Source organism: Pelobates fuscus, chromosome 10, assembly GCF_036172605.1.
Source record: "Pelobates fuscus isolate aPelFus1 chromosome 10, aPelFus1.pri, whole genome shotgun sequence".
NCBI lineage: Eukaryota > Metazoa > Chordata > Amphibia > Anura > Pelobatidae > Pelobates > Pelobates fuscus.
Window position 1 is genome coordinate 58,462,233 of NC_086326.1, and position 26,553 is coordinate 58,488,785.

The following is a 26,553-nucleotide window of genomic DNA, read 5'->3' on the forward strand; positions in this document are numbered from 1 at the left end:
CCTCCTTTTTTATTTTAAATAGTAGGCGGCTCTGAAATTCTACATTTATTTGCGAAAGTAAAAGCAGAAGCATAGCTTGCATCATGCATTTTTGTTTTTTTTAATTTAGCATTTTAAAATCTTAATCAGAATTTGAGAACGCCATGTGATTTTTGAAAAAATAAATTTTAGCAATGTGTTGGCAACAAGGCCATTTGTTTTTGTATTGCTTGATAGAACCTGGACAGATTACAGAGGAAGACGTTTATTTAGCAGTCACCAGAAGCCGGTACAAAATATAGAATAATTTTCTGAATTTCTTTTTTTGCATTTTTTTTCATTAACAAATGATTTGAAGTATCTCTGAAAATTGTATATGTCTGCATTGATAAACAGGTTAGTTTTGTTATATTAAAGGGATTTTTTTTTTCTTTTTTGGTTATACATATAGAAACTTTTGAATATTTTTTTTTGTTTGTTTGCAAACCATTTAAAGCTGAAGTCCTATAAAAATATTTAGCATTAAATATTGTGTGTTTTTATTAAAATTATCTCTAACAAACGTATGCATTTAAAGCACAAAAAAAAACATGAATTAAATATCTATTGATCAACATCTGCTTTAACTAGTAGCAGTCTACAATCTTGTGCCCCCCTCCCCCGCCATGTTTCTGCTGTTTTGTATAGTTACCCATTCAATAAACTGGAGGTTGCTTTTGCAGTGCGGCAGGTCACAGCTCCCTAGTTACATTAAACAGGAACTGTTATGGGAATAAAAAAAATCATTTTTAATATGTTCCTTGTAATTGTAATGTTCATAAGCTTTTAGCCCTGGAAATGAGTGGTATCAAAGGTGGATATGGACACTTATTTAGGCTTTGTAATATTGATAGAGTATGTATTTTATCAACTTGTATTTCTTAAAATGGGGACAGCACAAGCATGTAGATACCATTCCCTATTAATATATAAGATCCTTACCAACGGGAAAAGGTAAAAATATAGCTACACATTTTCTTGATCCTCCACAATCAACTTACCTCTTGCAATGAAGCAGTATTAAAGGTTTGAGTGATTCCTATGATGAACACAAAAAGAATTCAGCGCTAGTAATCACAAAATTAGTCAAGGTAGGCAGCAACCCAAATGAAGGAAAACCCCTCGGGTCCTTTGGTGGATAGATACAAAAAGATATGGAAGGGCTGCGCCAAATAAGGGTAGATAGTCCAGTAAAGTATTGATAGGGTGCCAATAGATGGTCTAGGATACTTGATAGAGTTCCTCTGTGGATGCGTCTAGTGTAGACCGTTCCGTATATGAAAATACAAGAGAGGTAGAGGCGACTAATGGTATAGTATGAAAGTTCAGGGTGTGATAGGTAACAAAATGTAGAGAACTCACATTCAAGAGAGCTATGGCCAGCTCTGGTGTGGATTGCGTACAGCGGTATAATCCCCGCTTATAGGATATGTAGGGAGGGGGTCTCCGTCAACACCGTCTGGTAGTCCAGAACTCGGAAAGGAAAGACAGAAAGCGACAATAGTGCTCTCAATTTTGATGTGGTTCAGTGTGCAGATAAGAAGAGGTAAAAAACTCACATTTGAGGGAGCTATGGCCAGCTCTGGTGTGGATAGCGTACAGCGGTATAATCCCCGCTTATAGGATTTGTAGCGGCGATACGTCCGTCAGCACCGTCTGGTGATCCAAGGCTCCAATATAGAAAAATAAAAAGCAGCAATAGTGCTCTCAATTGTGATAGGTTAAGAGAGTAGTAGAGGAAATAAAATAATACTCACAAAGATAGAGCAGAGGTACTGCTCTATGGATAGGCGCTGGTGGTATGATCCCCACCTAGGATTTCTTGGAGTACTGGAACTTTAAAATTGCCAGTGGAAGTAAAAGTAACCAGGAAAGGTTAAAATGCCAGGAATATGTAAAAAAAAGTTTAAAGTGCATAGAGAGTGCAATAAAAAGAGGATTGGTACAATAAAGTAGCCAAAAGACTTTTATTGATCTAAAATACAGAATTAATAACCATAAACGCGTTTCACCATAAGTGGCTTCTTCAGAATGAGCTTCAAAGAGTAAATCATAAAGAGTTTTTATGTAACTGTAAAGGTTATAGATTAACACATTCACTATATTTACATATATTTAGATGCCCATTGGAAAGGCACTAATGCCAGAGGACTAGAGTTGGGCATCCCCAGCATATTGTCAATCAACTTAAGTGACGTAATTTTACTGTGTTTTTGGTTCTTAACCTTGTTTTGTGATTTGGACATACTGTTCCTTTCCTCTGAGATCATCCCTTCATCCTTCCCTCACAAAAACACCATGACATGAATATTAAGCCCAGGAAGTGTGATCAATAGTCATCACCTTGGCACAGATTTGGCGGAGAGTTGGTAACATGTGGTGGGTTGGTTGCTGCCTAAACCAGTGTGTATAAGTAGGGATTTGCCATAATAAACATGTATCCCTTCTCTCCACATCATCGGGCATCTAGGTGGTGTTTTTTGAGAATTTGAATGATTTATTCTCCACCGCTACAGAGGCTTTCTGAGAAGTACTTTGCATAAACATTTGGCTAGTGCTGGATGGAAAAGGGATTAGATCCTTGTTTGGGTTTTCCTTAATACAGAGAGATGGGCCACTGGAGCACTAGTTCTGGATCCCAAGCCAATGACCAGTCCTATGTCTGTTGCAGTTATTAATGGGAGTTTGGCAGTCAAGGCCTGGGCATTTGCCTGCATGGTATACTTGGGTAGTACTAAATTGCTTGGGGACTGGGCATACCCCAGGCAATCACATTAAATTATTCTCACTGTGCACAAACACTTGAAAGTTAGCATTCCTGTTTAGTTTTTTTTTTATATGTATACTTTTTACCTCATAACTCTATATACAGGCAGTAGGCATTTATTAATTTAGTCAATTATTCAGGAGTTTCTTTTCTTTTCTAACAAATCGTTAATAATAGGGAAATCTTTTAAGGTTTTTAGATGACATCTGATTCAGAGAGGGCTCTTGCTGTTCATATATATTTAATTAACTACATTTTTTTTTAAAATGAAAATGTGCAACTTAGAAATGTAATCTTTGATTTTTTTATATATATATATATATATATATATAATTAAATGATACATTTAATGTTGCACTACATAAGACAGTAAAGTTTACTTTAAATCCTTTATAGAAATTCTCATGTTTTTGCATTTACACTAAAATATTTCTTTTGATTTCCAGGTGCCCTTTTTATGAAATATCAACAGGCTATTAAAGGAACACTCTGGACCCAGAGTTTTTTTTTTTTTGTTTGGCTTTATTTTATAAAAAGTGCATATTTTAATAAGAATGTGCACTTTTATATATTAACCTTATTACACGATCCTAGCTTTCAAGCTAACAGGACCTGTCCCTACCTGGTCTTTTTTTAGCTCAATAGAGCTAAACTCAAAAGGCAGCTATTTGCTTAGAGCACCTTCCTTGCAATGCCCTATTATTGAGCTGCATATAAAAGTCTGTGATTGGATGGACAGTCTGTATGGGTTACAAGGAGTGGACTTGCAGAGGCAAGCTTTTTTAGTAGGTAAACCCCCAATTTGGGCAGTGGTGTGTCCCTTTAACTTTTTATATATCCTGTTAAGATTAATACAAATTAGTGTTAAATTACCTAACAAATTGCAGTCCAGATATGTTATCTATTAGCACTGGTACTGAATTAAGCAAACTTTGCCATAAACATACCTTACATGCATTTTTTGTTGACATCATAATGTTCAAATTGCAGGGTGAAGTCGACATCTAATGGCTGTACATTTGACAGCCACTAGAGGCACTCCCGCGGCACTGACAGAGTAAACCATTGAGTCATTGCTTTTCTTAATGGTATGCATGCTGGGCATGTGCATTAGGTCCCCAATGCTCTCCTATAAAGAGCATTGGATTGGACCACTCTAAAGGAGACCATGCCTTCACTGTGATATCGCGGGTGTTGGAGAGGTGAGCTGCTTTGATAGAGCCTTGGCACTGGAAAAAGTTAAAACAAAAAAACATCAACCTTTTATCACAAATGAAGGAGGAACGCTAGCGTTAGAAATCCAGATTGGTATTTCTAATTCTATAGTGTTCCTTTAAGCATTGCTTCATTAACAAGTCTGGTTGGTGGGTGGGTACCACTTTGGAGTCGAGAAGGAATTTGTTTTACTTTTGCAGCACAAAATAATTCAAGGAGGTTTTTTTTCCCCTTTGGCTATTATTGAACTATGGGTGTAATATTAAACTTTGTGTATAATTATCTAAACTAAAATAACTTGTGATGCTGGTACTTGACTGTAATTAGAGATTAGGTTCTGGCATTAGGTTCCTTCCACATCTGCCCTCACTTCAGTATGAATTAAAATCCAATCAATATCGCGCACTCTAGTTAATCAAAATCGTTTTTAATTAGCAATTATTTTTATTCAAACAGATATCAGATTTGCTTAAACAGCGGGTGATAAAGGCCCATATGCCACTAGTGTCTTACTTTGTCAACAAGTGACCATAGAAAACATATACATATAAGCAACACTATATCCTGATGCAGTTGTACTGCCCTCTATACAGCAATATCCAAATGAGAGCAAATTTCAAGCAAAAAAAAAAAGTTCCTAATTTATCAGTTATAAGATACAGTCCTTCCTTTTGAAATAAGCAGTTCTTTGATAAGGTTTTTCTACGAATTTCCAGCACTTGTTCTGATAAAGGATAGCATGTGCCTTAATACAAAATAACATAATCAAGTAAACCAGACCGCAATATGCTCAAGAAATAAAAGGAAAAAGAGAAAAAAATGTTTTTTGGTTTTGGGTGTGAACAATAATATTTAGCGGCAGATTGACTAAATGTCCGAACACTTAGATGTTTGCAAATCTGATATTTGTTTGTATAAAAAAAAAGATGATCCAAAATAGTATATTTAATAGTATATAAAAAAAAGTTTAAACGACTTGAGTGCGCCATTGATTGTATTTTGATTCAGATTGAGGTGAGGGCATGATACAAATAATAGTACATTAACAAAAATATATTTGATTGACTAGAGAATGCAGTATTGATTGTACTTTGTGATTCGTGTATAACTATTTAACCTACAGAGATGCTAAAGGAGGGGAGGAGGGGTGGGGGGTAGAAATTGGGAGAAAAAGAAAGTGAAAGTAAATGGGGCTAAGCATTCTAACACACGAAACATGCAAATCTAGCATAAAAAATAAAATGTTATGTTACAAAATTCTAAGACACCATGTTATGGGAAACGAGAAGTTATATGTACACAAAATGACTTAATTCAAATAATACTTCCTTCTACAAATTACCCTACATAGGTCAGCTGGCAGGAAAAGTGCTGAGTCTGCTTAAAGTGTAAATGATGAGGTATATGTGTCTATTTTGCTGTTTTAAGGCATGAAAAAGAGGTTTACAGAAAACGTAGCCTATAAATAGTATCCTTTATTATCAAAGAATATGATTTGTCGTATATGGTAACCCTACTGTATGACATGTATTATTATAGGTTACTGCACGTTTCTGCTGGTGGGAAAACACCAGAAACTATATACAACCATGCACATTACAACCTGTGTTACAAAAGGGCCTTATCAAGTGCATCCATTCACATAACTTTAACATGTTATCTTATGCAGTTCACCAGTTACCTTGTCATTTATCGCTGCAGCTGGTGACAAATCTTGCCTTCCTTTATCTATTTAAATTGGTTGCACAGAATCATATTGTTTTGTTAAATGTTAGCGGTTTCTCATGGAATTTGGAGATTAAAGCAACTTTAGCCAAGGTGCAAATGGGACTTTATTGTAAGTGTAAATGTGTATAACACCTTTCTGCTAATTTAAGGGACACTCTAAACCAAAGGTGTCCAAATGGTAGAGCCCCAGATGTTGTAGAACTGCAACTTCTATGATGCTTTGCATGCCTTTAGAATGACAAAGCATCATGGAAGTTGTAGTTTTAAAACATCTGGAGATCTACCTTTCGGGCACCCCAGCTCTAGACACTATAGCCATTTTATCACATTGAATGGGTTCTAGTGCCTGGAGTATCCGAGCACCATCCCTCCATTCAACGTTGAGTCATTTTCAAACAGTCTAACATTGAATGATGGTCTTTGGTTGCCCAAACCCTTGCTTTCGAATTGGAGGAATGTCTAAAGCAGACATTACACTCTTATTTAGCTGTAGCAATGCATACCGGTAGGTGACTGCTGTGATAGGCAGAGAGCAGTCCACTGACACTAGTAGTCAATCACTACTGTCCATTGACAGAAGAAGCATTATTCTATCAGCACATAGGGGACAGACATTTATTTATACATTCTTCTGTGGCATTCTGTACCTACATTAGCGCATCCTCTACTGAGACAATAAGTTAGCGCGCGCCTTAGGTTCATCTTCCTATAGCTATACACTGCACACGACAACAGAGAACTGCTACCAAATAATGCACCTTTGCAGGAGTCATCTAACCACTATGGAAAGTAATGTTATAGTTCTATGTCCCATTATTCTACAAAATATGCACATATAATTTGTGAGAAAACTTTAAATATCTCCTCAGGTCCACGTCGTGACCTTCTTGAGAAGTTTTATACAGAGGTCACACGACACCGTGTGTATGTGGCGCTCTAGGTAACTATCTGAAACGTAGATAGGTGGAAATGATACCTTAATGTTCTTCATAGAAGGGTTTCAGACTTTGGAGACTAGATGAGTTGTAACCTGGGGATCTGGTCTGGTAAAGAGTAGGATACTGCCTATCTCTGCAAAGGAAAAAAAATAATGAAAGAAAGCTTATCTAGTTAGCTCCAGATTCTTTCATAGCCAGCAACAAATAGTTTTTTTGTTGTTGTTTTTAACTGATCATGAAGCAACATAATATATTCATAAAATGTAGACAAGAGTAGCAATGCTACACCTAAGATATATCCATTTAATTTTTTTAAATAGTTTTTTTGTGAAATACATTCCTATTTTTGTGTGGGTCTCTCTATTTTATTTAAATTTATTATTTATTTATTATTAAGCATGGACAGATATTCGTCTAAACACCTACAGAAACCTTTCTTCCGTGATGCAGTCAAAAGGAAGTTTTTTCGTAAACCTTGCTCTACCCAATGATATCTTGGCACATTCCTGCAAAATCTTCCAAGTGTGTGAAATGCTAAATAATTATGAGATAAATGATTAGAAGTTCAAAACTTGACAGATTTGGCAATATCAAGTATTGCATTCACCAGAGAGCGTCCTGAACACAACGAACAAAGTTAAATTGCCACCTAATCTCTGTACCAAGAATTTGAAGAGGACTTTGCCCCATCTTCCTTTGCATACTTTTTTATTGCGCTGCATCTACACTCAGCACGTTTTGCTCTACTAGGTAGAGGTATTTTGCCGTCATTTACATTAATGAATATCCCTACTTTGCTTTGAAAGAATGGTTCCAGCACATCAGTGTACTTTGAGCATATTTCAAAGTAAATAGGTCAACGTTAACACTTACATGTTGTCAATAATTACATGTGAAAGAGAGATAGGCCTTTGTGAAACAGTTACGTATTATTTTTTTTTTGTAAATCTTTATTTTTGATATGCAGGCAGTTACAACAGTGCCTGTATCGCCACAACGGCATCAGCAGGCTCAATTTCCATGCACATAAAATAGCAGTGTTGTGGCATGTTGGATTTGCATATAATTTTTAAAATAACAAGGAATAACGAGTCGAGATATCAACGTTTGGGCATTAATTATCCCGCTTAAGTAGTGCGTTGCTTAACAAGGCTTAAAAGTTAAACGTACAGTACACTGGGACAGTAAGTGTCCCTGATTACTAAGCTGCTAAGTAGTGGGGCTGTGGCAGCGGTCGGAGCAGAGGTTACCAGAAGTTTCCCTTCTTATTTAACAGTAATTCGCCCTGTCTAGTTAGCTAGGTGAAAACGATTAATTAACAGAAACATTAGCAATTACAGTCAGGCTAAACAATCCTGGTGAAGGCTGGCACATGAAAACTAGGCTAGGCGAGAACAGGCTCCATAACTTGACCCATACCACCAGCAGGGGTTGCGGGGCGCAGTGCTTTGCAGTTGACAGGCTAGTCTCAAACATGGGACATGTTGGCAGAGTAGGGAGCCCTAGGAGGATTTGGGTTTAGCTTATAGGTAGGTTTGTCTGCAAGATCAGTGTAGTAGACAGTGAGATCGGTATTTGCAGTCATGGTGAGTATATCAGTACCAGGTAAAGTAAGGTGAAGCAATATTCCTTTCATCTGTCCCTGAGTGTCTGTAGGACACCATATGGTGTTTTTGCCGCGGGCGTCCGTTGTGTGTTGCGGGCATTCCTGTATGCTGCTTAGCCGATGCCCTGCTGTGGGAGGCTGCAGAGGAGTAAAAGCTTCAGTGAGGTGTGCGATTCCTGCTGGGGTAGGTCTAAATCCTGCTGTATTAGTTCCCGTGTTCGCCTATCGCTGCGGTTACCTGTGATTAAATTGCAGGTAGGTGGTGTCCTTGTCTTGGACCTTGGGTGTCCCCGTGGCGTTAACAGGGTCTGGTGTCGTGATGGGAGTCTGCCTCTTGGATGGTGCGTAGCTGGTCTTGGTTTCACGCGAGGCTGGGTTGGTACCTGTATGACCCTGTGGGCTGCCAGCACCTCTTGGTTCAGTCGCTTACGAGCAGGCTGGAGCGGCCTCCGGCGGCGGCGGTGCCATCTTGTGGTTACCCTCGGACGGGGACAGCATGGCTGTGGCTGATACGTGTGGGTCTCTCTCTGGGTAAGTTCGTTGGCGTACTGTCCTGCCACTCTCTACGTGACAGTTTTGCCCAAAAGGCGTCAAAGATGGCATCCACCCGCAGCAGGGTACTGGTCCCCGCTCTGCCGCCACTGTGGTCGCACGTGGCGTCCGCCATTGTGTGGGCCTGTGTGGCTATGAGTCGCTTGTGGGGCTCTGTTATCTTCGTCTGCTGTTGCCATACTGCCTGGCGGGGTTGGACCGGGATCACCCCCACCGGTCCTGAGGGGGGGGGAGAGCGGGCGATCAGTGGTTCAGCACCCCCGGCTTGGAGGCTAGGAGAGCGGCCGCCTCCCCCAAGCCCCGGCCACCGCAGGCCGCTGTGATCCACATCAGGTTTGTGCCTGTGGGAAATGCTTGTGTCTAGTGTCAGGCGATTCGCCAGGGTGCCCCCAACGTGGGTAGCGTACCCCGGCATCTTTTTAGGCTGCAAATCAGTGAGCATTTCCCCTAAATCTGCTTTGGCATCGGGAGCTCCTCTGCCATGCGACCGTTCAGTTTGCAGGTCAGGCCCCGCCCCCCGTTACGTATTTTTTGGGTTGGCTAGAAAAGAAGCATTTAATGAACACAATCTGAATTTTATTATTGATTGACGCAGCCTTTTGCCGCGCATGCACGATAGCTTCCCAATGCTTTGCTACGGGAAAACATTGGATTGGATGAGATCATCAATCTCAATGATCTCAGCTAAATAGGCATAAATAGACCAACTCTGCCAGGGAGAAAGGTAAGTAAAATCACATTTTTAACCCTGGCCGAGGGGTTGCTATAGCGTTATGAATACACACTTTTTACTCTCTTATTCTCATGCCGAATTATGCCCCTTTTATTTGCAACTTTGAAAAAAAGAGAAAGATAAAAAAGTAGGTCTAATTTTGTATTTTTTCAGTCTGTTGACTTGTTAAAAGCAAAATCATAGAAAAGAGCAACGTGCTGCTTAGCTGATAAGGCCCATTTGTGAAAACCTAAACCATTTTTGAAGAGCACAAAAGACAAATGCTTCAGGTCCTCTGTACCCTTTCTCAGTGTAAAATGCCTTTATAGAAAGCAAGCATCCACCACCAGTATAAATAGTGCATATAATAGTCCTCACCAGACCTTAGAGGAAGCTGGGAGCAGCAGTTTATATTATACACTATTTATACTGGTAAGTGCTTGATTTATGACAAGGCATTGTACATTGAGAGAGGGGCCCCAAAACGTGTCTTATGTGCTCTTCCATAAATGTTTAAGGTTTCACAATGCGACCTTTCCAACTAAGTTGGGCAATCTGCTTTTCTATATATTTTTTTTCTGGCTGACTAAAATTCAAACTGTAAAATGAAATGAACCCCAAATTGTTCAATTTAATTTGATGAAAATATCAGTACAATACGCACAACCAAAATGTTTATTATCAGAGATCTGCAACACAGAACAGATTTACAGGCAGCCCCTAACAGCAATTACAGACACACTAGGAAAACATCAAAGGCTTTATTAACATGAAAAGAAGTAGATGTTCTAAAAGATAGATCCATGGCAGCAATGCTGGCTTTCAGAAGAAGAAAAAAGGAACATGAATACATAAACATACTAGAATTCAATGGTTCTATGTAATAGAACAAACATATGCCTCAATTTAATATTGGTGTTTTTAAACGCTTTTCAAATCATTTAATATTTTTGGATAAACGTTTAAAAATTAAAACATATACCGGTATAAATAAAAAATGATACATTTTTTATAAATAATTTTAAAGTTTATCTAAAAATATTAAATAATTTTAAAATCTTATCCAATAATATTAAAATGAGGCCATTCCATAGTAAGAAAAATAAAGGGACACGTGCTCAGCAAATAGAATTACTGATCTTACAAAGAGTGACACATTGAAGAATATATACATGTGGATATAGATGTAAATAAAATACATTTTCATGTCCATGTTAGCAATACTTTACTTTGTAAACACGGGATTGGTTTCTCTGTGGAAAAATAAAAACAAGATTTAAAATCTGAACAGGCACATTGCTGTTGACCCTTTGATAGGGTCTCATCAAATGCCTTTATAATAAATATCAAAAGCAACTCCGAAACAGACACCGTTATGACTTGGGAGTACCAGAATGCTTCCCTTTCTACCTCTGATGCCTATTGAAAATGCTTATTCCTAGGCTAAAGGTGTGAAGATTTAAAAAAATATAAGGGCCAAGAAACTGTTTTTTGTTGTTGTTAGTGGAGCTGACAAGAACCAAGACCCCTGACCAAAAATAAATCTAGGTGTTCAGGGAGGCATCGTTCTCTTGTTGTCTCTGGTGGGACTTGAACACCTCCTGGTTTATGTTTGCTGACTCCTGATAAATCTCTGGAAACTGTCTGTGAGAGAATTCCAGCTATCTTTAGTTACACTGTGATATTAGCTGCCTGGGTCACATTAACTGTTTGTATAGTTGGGCACCTGTGGGAAGCACAGATACTAACTTAACTGCTGACTCCTCATATTGTATCTTACCTTCCCCATTCCCAATAATTCATGCAACAAGATTTAGGTGGGTAAAGGCAATGGCCTCAGCTTTATTCAAGTACCAGCATTATTACATCTTTGACTGAACCATGCTGCGTCCACCTGGGGTTGTTCTTTTTAACTCACTAGCAGCTGACAAAACAGAAGAAACAAACAAGCAAAACACCAACAGTAACCCTGTAACACTCCACCAAGGGAGGGTGGGTGGGAAACAGCAATGCCAGGATCCCTCAGGCGTTCTCTCAAGCGGTCTGGTAAGTTTTTAAAAAAAAATCTCCAATCCCAGGTGCCTTAAAGGGATGCTATAAGTGCCAGGAATGCAAAGCTGTATTCCTGGGACTATAGCTCCCTCTGCCTCTCCCTCCCTCCCTCGCGCCCCCCAGTCAGTGAATAAAGGGTTGAAATCCCGAAAGTATCCCCTTGCTTGTTACCTCTACTGTATTTGGACTGATAATTGGCTCATACTTGGCTTGGTTTACCTGGACACCGCTTAGCGTATCATTCCCCTTGTTTGTAGCCTTTGCCATTTCTCTAGTCTTAGTCTTCGTCTCTAGTACCCAAATTCAGTTCTGATTTGCTGGATTCCATATTTATGCTGAACTTTCCAGCATTTCTGATCTGGATTGCCCTTATGGGAGGAATCAGCCTGATGTACCAATGGTATAAATTCACTCTGAAATGGAACAAGTGAGCAAAACAAATACTTTGAGACCTGAGAGGAGACTAATCGAAGAGCAAACTAGTGACTTTCGCTAAGATTTTGCCCTTTCTCAGAGTTCTCATATTCTCTGTTTTGGATTCCATTTTTCTTTATTTTCTACATTTATTAAGTTTTATTAGGCTTATTTATTAGCAATGAACTTAAAGGATCACTACAGTGTCAAGAAAACAAATCGGTTTTCTTGACACTATAGTGCCCTAAGTGTGCCCACACCCTCAGGGCCCCCCTCCCGTGGTGCTGAAGGGGTTAAAACCCCTTCAGTTACTTACCTTATTCCACCGGCGGGCTCTCTTACCTCTCCTCCCCCTCCGTCAGCTCCCCCGTGTGACGTCAGCGGAGCGGAATGCAGTGTCCGGAGGACAGCCACTAGAGGCTGACTTAACCCCAAATGTAAATTGCTATGTTTGCAGCAGGCAGGGTTAACTCTAGAGGGACCTGGCACCCAGACCACTTCATTGAGCTGAAGTGGTCTTAGTGACTATAGTGTCCCTTAACCCCTTAAGGACCAAACTTCTGGAATAAAAGGGAATCATGACGTGTCACACACGTCATGTGTCCTTAAGGGGTTAAATATATATCTAGATGGCTTTCTTGATTCCAAAGGACCCGCATATGTTCCAATCACAGACTGTTACCTGAAAACCTGAAACAGAACACAACAGGATGTAGATCTCAGCACAATTCCCTGCACTGTGGCTCAGTTTACATATGAATAACTTCCAATAACTGCTCAAGTAGCAGTATTATGAAAAGACTTTATATTGAAATGCATTATCTTTTGTATGAAATTGTGCCATCTGGTCCTTATGAAAATTAAAAAAAACATGTTTCATCTGAAAGCTGCTGCATTAATTATTTATTTTTCTCTGCCGAGGTCTATGATTACATGCAGTGATGCATGTAAGTTCAAAGCTGTTCATCTAAGTTTATACCACCTATTTAACAATGATAACGTTTTCTTTACTCCATTAGGAAAGATACCATTAGAGGAGCCATGTAGGCTCCATAACCACTACCGCACTTAGTGCTTTGAGTACTAGGATTCTCCTAGCACCTTCCTACAGTAAGTGGTAAGTCCCACAGTAATAGTTAGTCAAACTGGGTCCCCCAGGCACCTCCAGTCCACCCTCCACTTCTGGTCCATGACACCTAGACTACCCCTTTAATCAGTGATGGAACTACCTTGGTCGCAGGGGTTGCAGTTGTGATCGGGCCCATCACTTTATGTAACCCGGCCGCGGTGGCCCATGCTGTTAGGGTCACCCGATGCCAATTTATTTCCAGGAGCTCAGTCAGCACTGCGGCGATTTAACTGCGCGACTGGACCCTCTGAGATGACATCACAGCTGGGAGGAAGTGACTGCCCCGGTCACTTCTTCTTAGCTTACACCAGGAGTCGTGTGGGAGGAGGAAGGAGAAGAGGGAGCCAGAGTGGGAACTCTGACTGTCATCAGGCTGAGCCACTGGACCCCAGGAAAAGTCACCCTCCTGCACCTAAAACATAGGAAACAGGAGAGTGACTAAAACATTTTGTATGTGTGTCTGTTTGTATGCGTCTGTATATGTGTGTGTTTGTATGTATGTGTGTCTGTATAAATGTTTCTCTGTAAGTGTGTATGTATTAGTGTGTCTGTATGAATGCTTCTCTGTATGTGTGTGTATATATATATGTGTGTGTATGTCTGTATGTATGGGTGTCTGTGTGTGTGTCTGTATGTGTTTGTGTACCCGTGTGTGTGTGTGTGTGTGTGAGTGGGAACTCTGACTCCCATCAGGCTGAGCCACTGTACCCCTGGAAAGTCACCCTGCCGCACCTAAAAAGTAGTAAACAGGAGGGTGACTAAAACATTTGTGTCTGTTTGCATGTGTCTGTATATATGTATGTTTCTATGTATGTGTGTTTGTGTATGTGTGTCTGTATGAATGTTTCTCTGTATGTGTGTATGTGTGTGTGTGTATGTTTATCTGTCTGTATGTGTGTGTGTGTATGTCTATGTCTGTATGAATGGTTCTCTGTATATGTGTATATATGTGTTTGTGTCTGTATGTATGTTTCTCTGTATGTGTGTGTATATGTGCGTGTATGTCTCTGTGTCTGTGTGTGTCTGTATGTGTGTGTCTTTGTGTGCATGTGTGTGTGTTTGTATGTGTATGTTTGTATGTGTCTCTGTATGCATGTGTGCCTGTATGTGTGTGTCTCTGTATATGTGTATCTGTTTGTCTGCATGTGTGGGGGTGGCGTATGTGCAGGAGTGGCGGTGGGGAAGACATATGGGCGGTGGCCCCAGGGCAACTTTCACACCGGGGCACTGTAGTTTCTAGTTACGCCTCTGCCTTTACTATATCTTTCCACGTTGTAAATAATATTGGCTGTAAAAGATGTGAATGTAATGTATACATGTGTTTGTGAAAAGCACAATAAGAATGCTCAAGATTAAAACAATAACAAAAATAGCATAGACATGGCTTTTCTCCCAGCAGAGAAAGAAATATCACTATTTCGCTTGTTCATGGATTGCTATTTAATATAATGTATTAGCTTAGCCACTTCAGGTTTTCTTTTGCCATTGTCTTCCATAAGGATTTAGGATCTGGAAGTATTGCAATATTTCATCTAACCAAATATATCGAGAGTGGAACAACCTGTTCTTACTTGGCAGTCTCAATGATTTCCACTGTTTACTTATACGCTGTGACAAGTTACAAGATAGCTAACGTGCCACAACATTTTTCAAATTTTTTTTAACAATCACTCAGGTTTTTAATTTGGATATGCTTAGGTAAAAGAGCAGAATTTGTAAAAAGTCTAAACTCCAATACTCATACCTCCCAAGTGTCATGTATCTGATGGAGATGATGGAGGGAAGCCCACAGGATGCATCTATAAGAAAGCACATACCCCATGCTAATCTTTAGTTTCCATCTCTCAAGCCAATCCATAACCTTTAACAGCAGCTGCCGGTGAAGCAGGATGTCGGTGGGTGGGATAAAATGGTGGGTCATTGATGCAAATCACATAACCAGCACCACCCAAAGGTGTGGGCATGCCCAAAAAGGGTCTGCCCGAAGAATTGGAAAATCAGCCTAGCATGTAGGCCGGCCAACTAAGGGCGTAGTATGCAGACAATGCACTGAGCTTGGCGACAATGTCAAATGATGCATCCATTCTATGCTTTCTGGGGACTGTCCACTAACACTCACTTGCCCACTACTCTTGTTACCTTCATAATAGCAGGCTGGAGCTCCTGGTATGCAGTCTGGGACAGAGAAAAGGTGGATGCAGTAAAGGTAGAAGAAAGGGGACATGCTGTAGTGTTAGAGAGACTGAATCAAAAAACACATTTGCATTGTCAGGCAGTCCACACAAGTTTTGTTCCTCTACATCCCTCTTAAGTTTCCATACTTTCTTCCCTCTGCACAAAGCAAGAGCATGTTAAGAATAGTAAAAAGACGTAAATAAATCATCTATTTATTTTATCAATGGGCCTATTCCACGGGAAGGGGCCTGGAGCTTCAACTCAATCAGCCCTCTGTTAATCTGGCCCTGGCTTGTAGTCTCATGCCTAGATGTTCACTTTGACTCCGACCTCTCCTTCACTCATCATGTCCAGTTGATCACCAAATCCTACTGATTCCATCTCAAAAACATTGCACGCAAACGCCCCTACTTAACGCCAGATGCGGCTAAGGAGCTTGTCCATGCCACTGCCCTTTCTCACCTTGACTACTGCAATCCACTTCTCAGTGGTCTTAAGCGCTCCCAACTTATAATGAATACGCCGGCAAGCAGGGGCGGACTGAGAACCCTCAGGGCCCCCCGGGCAAAATAAATCAAGGGCCCCCTTACAGGCCCCACCTATACTCCGCAGCAAGCGCCACCCATGTCCCGCCTCCATGCACCGCCTCCAGCCACACCCTACACAATCTTTAGACACAAGGAACAAAAGTGCAATAATCCCTTCAAGGCCCCAGTAGAGACTACAATTGAGGGCTAATGGGCTATGGAGGGGGGTCTTTCTAGCAGAGGCTATCTCAGTGTCCTTTAGAGAGTGTGTTAGAAAGAATCCCCTTCAGGCCCTATTAGAGACTACAATGGAGTCTAATAGGCTTGGAAGGGGGTCTTTCTAACAGAGGCCATCTCAGTGTCCCTGCTGGAAACAGTCGCCTCCAGGCCCCAGTAGAGACTACAATTGAGGGCTAATGGGCCATGGAGGGGGGGAGCATTCTAGCAGAGGCTATCTCAGTGTCCTTTAGAGAGTGTGTTAGAAAGAATTTCCTCCAGGTCCCATTAGAGACTACAATGGAGTCTAATGGGGCCTGGAGGGGGGTCTCCAACACTCTGGTTCCTATTCACAATATAGCAACACAACATAGCTCGCTGATACCTAGGCCAAGTTGGCTCCTCTTACCTTAATTACTGTTGCTGGCTGGCAGTCTGTGGGCTTGCTGGAAGGCTGTGGGCTTACTGGCTGCGGCTGGCAGGCTGTGGGCTTGCTGGCTACTGCCGGCAGGCTGTGGGCTTGCTGGCTGCGACTGGCAGGCTGTGGGCTTGCTGGCTGCGGCTGGCAGGCTGTGGGCTTGCTGGCTGCGGCTGGCAGGCTGTGGGCTTGCTGGCTGTGGCTTGCTGGCTGGCAGGCTGTGGCTTGCTGGCTGCGGTTGGCAGGCTGTGGGCTTGCTGGCTGTAAGCCTAACTGGTGGCCTGTGGGCTGGCTGGCTACTGGCCAGCCTGTGGGCTGGCTGGCTGGCCGGCCTGTGGGCTCGCTGGCTTGCTGGCTACTGGGGCACTTGTAGATTATTTAAAGAAATAATCCATGCACAATAACCACTACTGCTCTGTGTAGTCGTTATGGTGCCAGGAGGGCCGGGCCCCCATCCCAGAGTAAGTAGTCAAACCGTTTAAGAACAGTTTGACAACTTACCTGGGGTCTGCTGGGATATGAGGCTGTAGTAGGGTATAGGAGCAGTGGTGCAATGTGTAAGGGGTGCAGTGTGTGTGAAAGGTTCAGTGTGTGTGAGTGGGTGTAGTGTGTGAATGTGTAGGGTGTGTGGGGCAATGTGTGTATGAGGGGGCTGTGTATGTGTGTGGCAATGTTAGTATGGGGGGCTGTGTGTGTATGGGTGGGCAGTGTATGTGTGTGAGGCAATGTGTGTAAATGTGTATGGTGTGTGTGGGGTCAGTGTGTGTGTGTGTGTATGGTGTGTGGGGGCAGTGTGTTGATGGGGCTAGAGTTCACTCTCACCACTGCGACCACCAGGAATCCCTGGTGGTCACAGTGTTGAGAGTGAACTCTAGCCCGTAGCTCCAGGGCTAGAGTTTACTCTCGCAAGAGCCGTAACGTTGCCGTGGTAACCGCGGCAACGATCTGTGCTCGCGCAAGAAGGACCCAGAGGAGCTGCAGGCTGAGCTCCCGGGTCCTCTCTTCCTCCCTCCCCTGCCGGCTGCCCGCACGGTGCCTGTGGACAGGGGAGGGGGCAATTGCCCTCCACTTACTCCCCCCTCCCCCTCTTCTTACCCCCCTTCTTACTCCCACCCTCTTCTTACTCACTCTCTTCTTACCCCCCTTCTTACTCCCCCCTCCCCCTCTTCTTACTCCCCCTCTTCTTACCCCCCCTCCCCTTACCCCCTCTTCTTACCCCGCTCCCCACTCTTCTTACTCCCCCCTTCCTCTTTTTACTCCCCCCTCCCCCTCTTCTTACTCCCCCCTCCCCCTCTTCTTACCCCCCTCCCCCCTCTTCTTACTCCCCCCTCCCTCTCTTCTTACTCCCCCCTCCCTCTCTTCTTACTCTTCTCTCCCCCTCTTCTTACTCCCCCTCTCTTCTTACCCCCTCCCCACTCTTCTTACTCCCCCTCCCTCTCTTCTTACTCCCCCTCCCTCTCTTCTTACTCCCCCTCCCTCTCTTCTTACTCCCCCTCCCTCTCTTCTTACCCCCCTCCCTCTCTTCTTACCCCCCTCCCTCTCTTCTTACCCCCCACTCTCTATTTTTACCCCCCTCTCTTTATTTTTACCCCCTCTCTTTTTACCCCCCTCTCTCTCTTTTTACCCCCTCCCTCTTTACCCCCTCCCTCTCTCTTTTTATCCCCCTCCCTCTTTACCCCCCTCCCTCTCTCTTTTTACCCCCCTCCCACTCTCTTTTTACTCCCCACTCTCTTTTTAACCCCCCCTCCCACTCTCTTTTTAACCCCCCCACTCTCTTATTAACCCCCCTCCCACTCTCTTTTTAACCCCCCCTCCCACTCTCTTTTTAACCCCCCTCCCACTCTCTTTTTAACCCCCCTCCCACTCTCTTTTTAACCCCCCCCACTCTCTTTTTAACACCCCCCTCCCACTCTCCCACTATCTTTTTAACCCCCTCACTCTCTTTTTAACACCCCCCTTCCACTCTCCCACTCTCTTTTTAACACCCCCCCCTCCCCCCCTCCCACTCTCTTTTTACCCCCTCCCCTGTAGCGTGGCCGAGCTGCTGTGCGGTCCGCGGTGCCCGGCCGGAGTGATAGGAAGGTGCACTTCCTGTCAGTCCGGCCGGGTACAGGAAACAGAAACTCCTGTTCCGCGGGGAACAGAAGTTTCTGTTTCCTGTACCCGGCCGGACTGACAGGAAGGTGCACACTGAGCACCTTCCTATCACTCCGGCCGGGCACCGCGGACCGCACAGCTACAGGGAGGGGAGGTGAGAAGCTGCAGCCACCTGAGGCTCTTAAGAGAGCGCTCAGGCGGCTGCAGCATTTAAAGGGGCGGCCGGGCCCCCTGATGGCGGGCCCCCCTCCCGGCCGGGCCCTCGGACCATGTCCGAAGTGCCCGACCGGTCAGTCCGCCCCTGCCGGCAAGGCTAATATTCCTGTCTGCCCCTCCCACGCCTCACCCCTCTGTCAGTCCCTGCATTGGCTTCCCGTAAGATATGGGGCTCAATATAAAATTCTGGTTCTTGCTTTTAAATCTCTACATAATGCTATTCCTACCCATCTATCCTCCCTAATACACAAGTATGTCCCCTCTAGGCCCCTATGCGTTAAAACCTATATCTATCCGCTGTTCATACTCCCACCTCTTATACTCGCCTTCAAGACTTCTCTAGGGCTGCACCATTCATGTGGAACTCCCTTCCCTTTTCCGTTAGGAGCTCACCCAGTTTCCACTCCTTCAAAAAAAATAATTGAAAACTCACTTTTTCAGAAAAGCGCATCAATTAAACTGTTAATGACTTATTCCTGCAACTGTCATTAAAAAAACGTAAAACCCCCCACAGTAAGTCTTCATTGAATACTATTCTACCAATCTACTTCCATAATACTTCCCTTACCTTTTGTGTCACTTTTTCCACAGCAGGAACACTGTTCCCATTTGTGCTCCTGCAGGACTTGTTTGCCCGCGAGGCAAACAAGGCATTTGCCTTGTTAGCCTCGGGGCAGGCGGGTGGTGAGGGAGCGCTGATCTGTGAGCTCTCCCTGCTCAGCTCCCTCACGCGCCGCAGAGTAATGCCGGGAGCCAGAATATGATGTCATATTCAAGCTCCCTGCATCACTCTGCAGCGCGCAAGGGAGCTGAGCAGGGAGAGCTCACAGATCAACGCTCCCTCGCTGCCTGCCTGGAGTTTAACCATCCGCCTGCCTTCCTACCCGCAAAGACCGGCCAGCAGCCCCACTGGACACCCAAGGTAAAAAATCCACCCAGCTCTTCTAAATGTAAGGTAAAAATAATCTGTGAGTGTTTGGGGGAAATGTGTGTGTGTGATGTGTGTGTGTGTGTCTGACTGTCAGTGAGTCTGTGTGTGTATATCTGTCTGTGAGTGTGTGTGTCTGTGAATGAGTGTGTGTCTCTTTGAGCCCGCATACCTACTTCACTACTCTCCTACCCTCTTACAGCCCCCCTACCCATTTCACAATCCCCCTACCCACTCAACCCCCCTACCTACCTTACACCCCCTACCCACCTTACAGCCCCCTACCCACCTTACAGAACACCTACCCACCTTACAACCCCCCTACCCACCTCACAGCCCCCTACCCACCTCACAGCCCCCCTTCAGTGGGTACCTTACATCCCACCTTACAGACCCCCTACCCATCATTTCTGCTGGCCTAACAAATGAGAGATTTTAATGCTCTTCAAACGGACGATAGGCATGGCAGGTTCACAGTGAATCTGGTGAGAAAAATCACATACTGAAAATAGTATAGCAATTGTTTTAGCAGAATACACCAGGTTTTGACTGGGATTCAATCAATATCACTTTATTGAAGCCAACTTTGATTGACTCCATTGCATTTCTACCATTAACAATATCTGTGTCACTTGGGGCCGGCACAAAATATTATACTATTTTATACCTGTCTGATAGAATTCAGCATTCTGATGTGATCAAAAACAAAGGTTTGTCGTTTAATATTATTTCAAAAAGTTTTAGTTCGCTTTCTCAGGGACAACATGAAAGGAAGTATTGATGTAGTCTAGCAGGCGTTAAATCTCAGATCTAGAAGAGAAAGCTTATCAGTGATAACTTAATTGCCAAATAATGAAAATGGGAGAACTTGTACAGAGGATTACAACAGATCTGTCACCTGAATAAAAACTTAAAGGGACACTCCAACCTCATTTGATGTTCCTGCACAGAATATGCAAGCTTTGTAGATTCTAAAGTGACAAAACCTAGAAGTGACGCTCCTAACTTTCTATCTCACTGCTAAGCATGTCACAAGCTGTGCTTCATGCACAGCAAACGTTAATGGAAGTTTTAGTTACATTATCAGATTTCTATTGTTGAAATCAAACAGCTGAACTGCAACCCTTCAGGATACTGTAATACCCAACATGCAGAATGGCGGGACTTAAAGGGACACTATAGTCACCGGAACAACTTTAGCTTAATGAAGCAGTTTTGGTGTATAGAACATGCCCCTGCAGCCTCACTGCTCAATCCTCTGCCATTTAGGAGTTAAATCCCTTTGTTTATGAACCCTAGTCACACCTCCCTGCATGTGACTTGCACAGCCTTCCATAAACACTTCCTGTAAAGAGAGCCCTATTTAGGCTTTAGTTATTGCAAGTTCTGTTTAATTAAGATATCCTTATCTCCTGCTATGATAATAGCTTGCTACATACTCAGGGCGAGCACCTTTCCTGCACTTTTTTGGGTTGCAGGCGTGACGTGGACCAATCAATGTCCACTATAGGGTTAATAAAGTTTAGGCCCCATTTGTTATTGCCCTGTCATGGCTCCTCACATAGTGCGTTATATTGTTCCCTGATTTCCTGGTTCTTCGAATTTGGCTTGTTATACTGACTCTTCTTTCTTCTGTAATCCTGACTTGGCTAGTTATACCGTATTTACGTATTTCTTGTCTCCTGCTCTTGGTTTGTTATACATTTACGCTTTCTCTAATTTTTACGTTAAATCTGGCCATTCTAATGCATCTTTTCTGTCTCTTTATTCCTGACCTATACTTGTAAGTTGGGTAGGCTGGCCGTGACATTCTTCTCATGAGTAGTGACTGTGCTATCTTAATGATGTGGTGACCTCTTTAAACAATATATATCCTAGTGTGTATAGGAAAGATTTAGGTCAGCGTCACTACTCATTTTTTAAAATCTTATTTTCACTGCAATAGCGGACATATCTGTATATATTAAGGGGGTACCATTTATTATTATCAACATTTATAAATTCTGGTACTTGCGTCAATACTCTGTTCATACTCACACCTCTGACACCCACCTTCAAGACTTCTATAGGACTGCATCGTTCCTATGAAACTCCCATCCCTGCTCCATTAGACTCTCACACAGTCTCCATGTCTTAACAAAAGTCATTAAAAACTCTATTTTTCAGGAAAGCATATCATTTAAGCTGTCAACAGTTTTCCCTTCCCACACCTTCATAACCATCTTGCTACCTCTCCTGCAACTGTGCTATCTAAAACAACTAAGCCTTCATTGTAAACTATTCTAGCAACCTACTTTTCCTGTACATTCTACCCTCACCTCTTGTGTCACTTATAGAAACATAGAATGTGACGGCAGATAAGAACTATTCTGCCCAATTTTCTAAATACTTTCATTAGTCCCTGGCCTTATCTTATAGTTAGGGTAGCCTTATGCCTATCCCACGCATGCTTAAACTCCTTTACTGTGTTAACCTCTATCACTTCAGCTGGAAGGCTATTCCATGCACCCACTACCCTCTCAGTAAAGTAATACTTCCTGAAATTATTTTTAGACCTTTGCCGCTCTAATTTAAGACTATGTCCTCTTGTTGTGGTAGTTTTTCTTCTTTTAAATATAGTCTCCTCCTTTACTGCGTTGATTCCTTTTATGTATTTAAATGTTTCTATCATATGTCACGTTTTTCCTCCAAGCTATACAACTCTACCCCACTCCCTAGCTCATTTTAGCATTCTATACTCTCTTTTCTTGTACGTCCAACTTGTCTTGTTGCAAATACCTGTCTGTAAGTCCACCTATTGTACAGCACTGTGGAATTTGTTGGTGTTTTATAAATAATAATAATAATAATAATAATAATAAAAATGATAAAGTGCCAACATATCCTGCAATGCTTTACTAGAATTGAAAAGGACATATTTAGATGTAAAGAAGGCTCTGCTCAAAAGCGCTTACAATCTATGAGATATTTTCATTTTTCTTGCTGGCAACACTGATTGCCAAATGGAGGAAATCATGTAACCGTAGCCTAACATTGCCAGGCTTGTTGTTTTCTCTCAAACGGAGGCTTATGAAATATTTAGTACACAAAACTGATAACAGGTTTTTGAATATAATTTTAGAAAATCTTGTTATTAATTTAATTAGTTTTAAATTGCAATAAATATATAGGTATGCAAATTCATTAATATTTGAAGTCTGTATATATATATATATGTGTTTGTTTGTTTGTTTATTTGTTTTTAAAGTGTACGTGCTGCAGATTTTTGCATAGTTATATTTCAGCAACTGAAACGTAGTTAACATTGGTCAAATTTTGGTCAAGTGTTATCAATCATGATGAAAAGTTTAACCCCTTAAGGACAGATAACAGATATATTCCGTCATGATTCCCTTTTATTCCAGAAGTTGTGTCCTTAAGGGGTTAAAGAACAATATTTAATTATTATCTATATAGTGATTTTTCATGCTGTCTTACAATAGAGCATGGATCTAATTGTGCCACCCCCTCCCTGCAAGGTAAGATCAGGGAAAGGGGAATATTCTTCTTGTTTTTTTAAAAACAATTATTAAAGTAAAAATTGTAAAGCTCTTCCCTATCCCACTCTCTACATCCCCCTGAACACAGTACACCCTCACAGACAGTGAACCCCCAACATACAGTACACTCCCATCACAGTGCACCCCTCACACACATCATCTCTTCACACACATACACACTTCTTCCCCACATACCTTCACCCCCAAACACACATGCATACATACACAGAGCCGGTGCAAGGATTTTCACCTACACAGGCAAAGATGCATTTTGCATCCAGTAGGGGAGGGAAGAGCAGAGACCAGTAGGGGTGGGGAGGAGAGACCACTAGGGGAGGGGGGGGGAGGGAAAAGGGGTAGGTGAGAGGAGAGTCCACCAAGAGGGGGGGCGGGGTAGCAGAGGAGAGCAGAGACCACTAAAGAGGGGAGAGGAGCTGCTCTCCTCTCAGCCCCTATCCTACCCCACAAACTCTCTCTTTCACAATACACACACACAATGCATCCCTATAAATACACAGAAACACACAATGCATCCCTACACACACACACACACACACACCATCCTTCCCTTACACACACACAATGCATCCATTACACACAAATACAATGTTTCCCTTACACACACACAAACACACCCTGCTTCTCCCCCCCAACCCCTTTGTGTGTTCCCCTCCCCTCATCCACTAAACCGCAACTTCAATGTTGACAGATTTTAATAGTTTTTTTTTTTTAAAACACCTAATCTAGGCAAAAATAATGGGGGTTCAGTTACATTATATGATCATACATTGCATAAGCCTGCCACAACGTCAATGTACCCCATTCTTGGCAGGTCCTACTCTAACAACCTAATGTCTGCTCTTATGAGATTAACCAACTTACTTTAGGGGGGGAAAATGTCCTCCTGGGACTCTCTGCAAGTCACGGTTAAATAGAGTTGTGTTTTTTAGTTCTTTTTTTTAGAGTGAGGTCCATTCAGAAATGATGAACTTTACTGGGATGACCCTATGCTTTGATCTGAACCTGACTGAACAATCTTGGGATAAATTGGAATGTTGATTCAAAGCCAACTCCAGTTCAGACTCACTAATTCTCTCATGGCTGACGGAGAGCAAATCCCTACAGCAATGTTGAGAAAAGTTTTCTCATGAGATTAGAAGGTGTCATAGCTAAAAGGGCTGAATTTGGCATCAGGGAGGGTAGGTAGCCGTCTATAGGCCTTGCTGCTGTCACAGCTTACTTTTTAATTATTCTGTGTATTCATGAATATTTATTTTTTTATACAAGTTTAATATCAATACGAACCGTTCACTATTTAGAAGAATTCATTTTTCAGTCAGAGGAAGAACGGGGAGATCTTCCCTTGCCCCTCTAGTGCTCCTCTAGAGTGGGTTTTCTTTAGGTAGGTCAAATGTGTAAATCCAGCCAAAGCAAAGGGACCAACTCCATATTAACACCCACAATTATGGAATGAAATGTTGACAAGCAATGGTGCAGACATATTTGTTTGTGCTATGAAGCAGCAAGATTTTCGGATGGATCAAAAGACAATGAATCTGAATTTTTATTTATTATTTGTCTTTTTCTACATCAACAGAATGCTTTTCAGGTGCACCTGTAGTATTGAGGGTGCAATGGATTGACTATTGGAGGAGAAAATAATATTAAACTTTATGGAAGTAAAGTAAGGAACAATGTAACAAACCACTGCCAAACTTCTTAAAATCTACTTTTTTTCTGCTTTGTGAAGATGCTTAGTAGAACGCCTACTCATTCTTCCATTTCTACAGTAAAGTCAGGAGACATCGGACAATCACCTCTTTTCTCCAACTAAAAGAACGTTCATGTCCCATATTTCATGCACGCAAGAGTAATGAGTTTGAAAAAAGCATTCTTCCTGCAGCAAACTAGATGGACCGAATGGCTCTTATCTGCCGTCACATTCTATGTTTCTATGTTTCAGACCAAATAGGAACAGACTAACAAAAAAATAGCCGTGGTCTCTGAAAAGGAGAGAGGGCTGATGAAAGTTGTTCAAAACCAACCCAACTCAAACAAATATACTTGGAGAAAACTACTTGTGATCTAGACAGTAATCTGGAAAGCACACACAGTGTATATATGCAGGATTATTAGACTAAAGTGAGAATTGTCCAAATTTCAAAGTGATTTGAAATTCACGGCCAAAATCACAGAATTGATGAAATTATCCAAGTCAGCTATGCTTCTAGTTCAGCTACTTTGACCTTAAATGTGAGCTTTAAAGGCGTGATGGTATTTTAGCTCTCTTATGTGTCCATCTGGCAGTTATTCTTGTAAATCTTTTTTTTTTATTGAGATATACGTGCGACACACACATTGAGACCATATAGGAATTGACAGTTAACAATTGCTAATAACAGATTAACGAGCCTTCAGATAAGTCATACCTAATTTTTTTAAGTGTGATAAGAAAATGAGTAGTCATGAAATAATAGCTGAAGAGCACAATGCGGTATTGCTGCGGTACTCTACGCAAACCTAAATGCGATAAAACAACTGTCTGGAGAGATTCCCCCTTCTAATGAATGAATAAAAAGTAACACAAATCACTGGCTCGTACTAGCTAGCACTAAGATAAAAGTTGACAGCATTAACAGTAAACTATGTGCTACTTATTGATATATTAGACTGAAATACATCAGCTTATAAATTAGAAAATGTCATATGAACTGAGTAATTTGGTTCAATGCTAGAATTGTATTTCTTCACAAAGAGCAATTGTGTCTATAGCATGGTAGCTAAACCCATATTAATAATCCCTAACCAAGAGGGTCACTGGGGTAGGGTGGTAGAAGAGAAGAGAATGCAAAGTCCTCTCGTAGTCTATGAGAACACCTGCATATGCTAGTCAAAATATTAAGTGCAGTCCAGGATTGACGAGTTACTGTACCTATCTTCTCCTTTGTAACATGTTTCTATTTAAGTCTGTGAAAAGGGTGAGATGTGAAGACTCAAAGCATACAGAGTCTTGCCCTGTACAGCTGCCAGAAAACATTTTTTTGTCTGAGAGTGACTGACATTGAAAAATCTCATCCCGGGAAGCTGATGAGGGAGCCTTTATAGATTTACTAATTAAAATCCATTAAACCCAAATTTTATTCGGCGCGGGTAGGTGGAAGGAACAAAGCAGTGGAGCATCTGAGATAGTGTGGTAATTTGAATCAAAAGAGTCCAGAATGTCCCTGAGTTTGATATTAGCTTGTCAAGTACAGTCATCCTGAAGGTCCCTTCACAATGTTAGGGCAGACTGGGATACCTGTACTT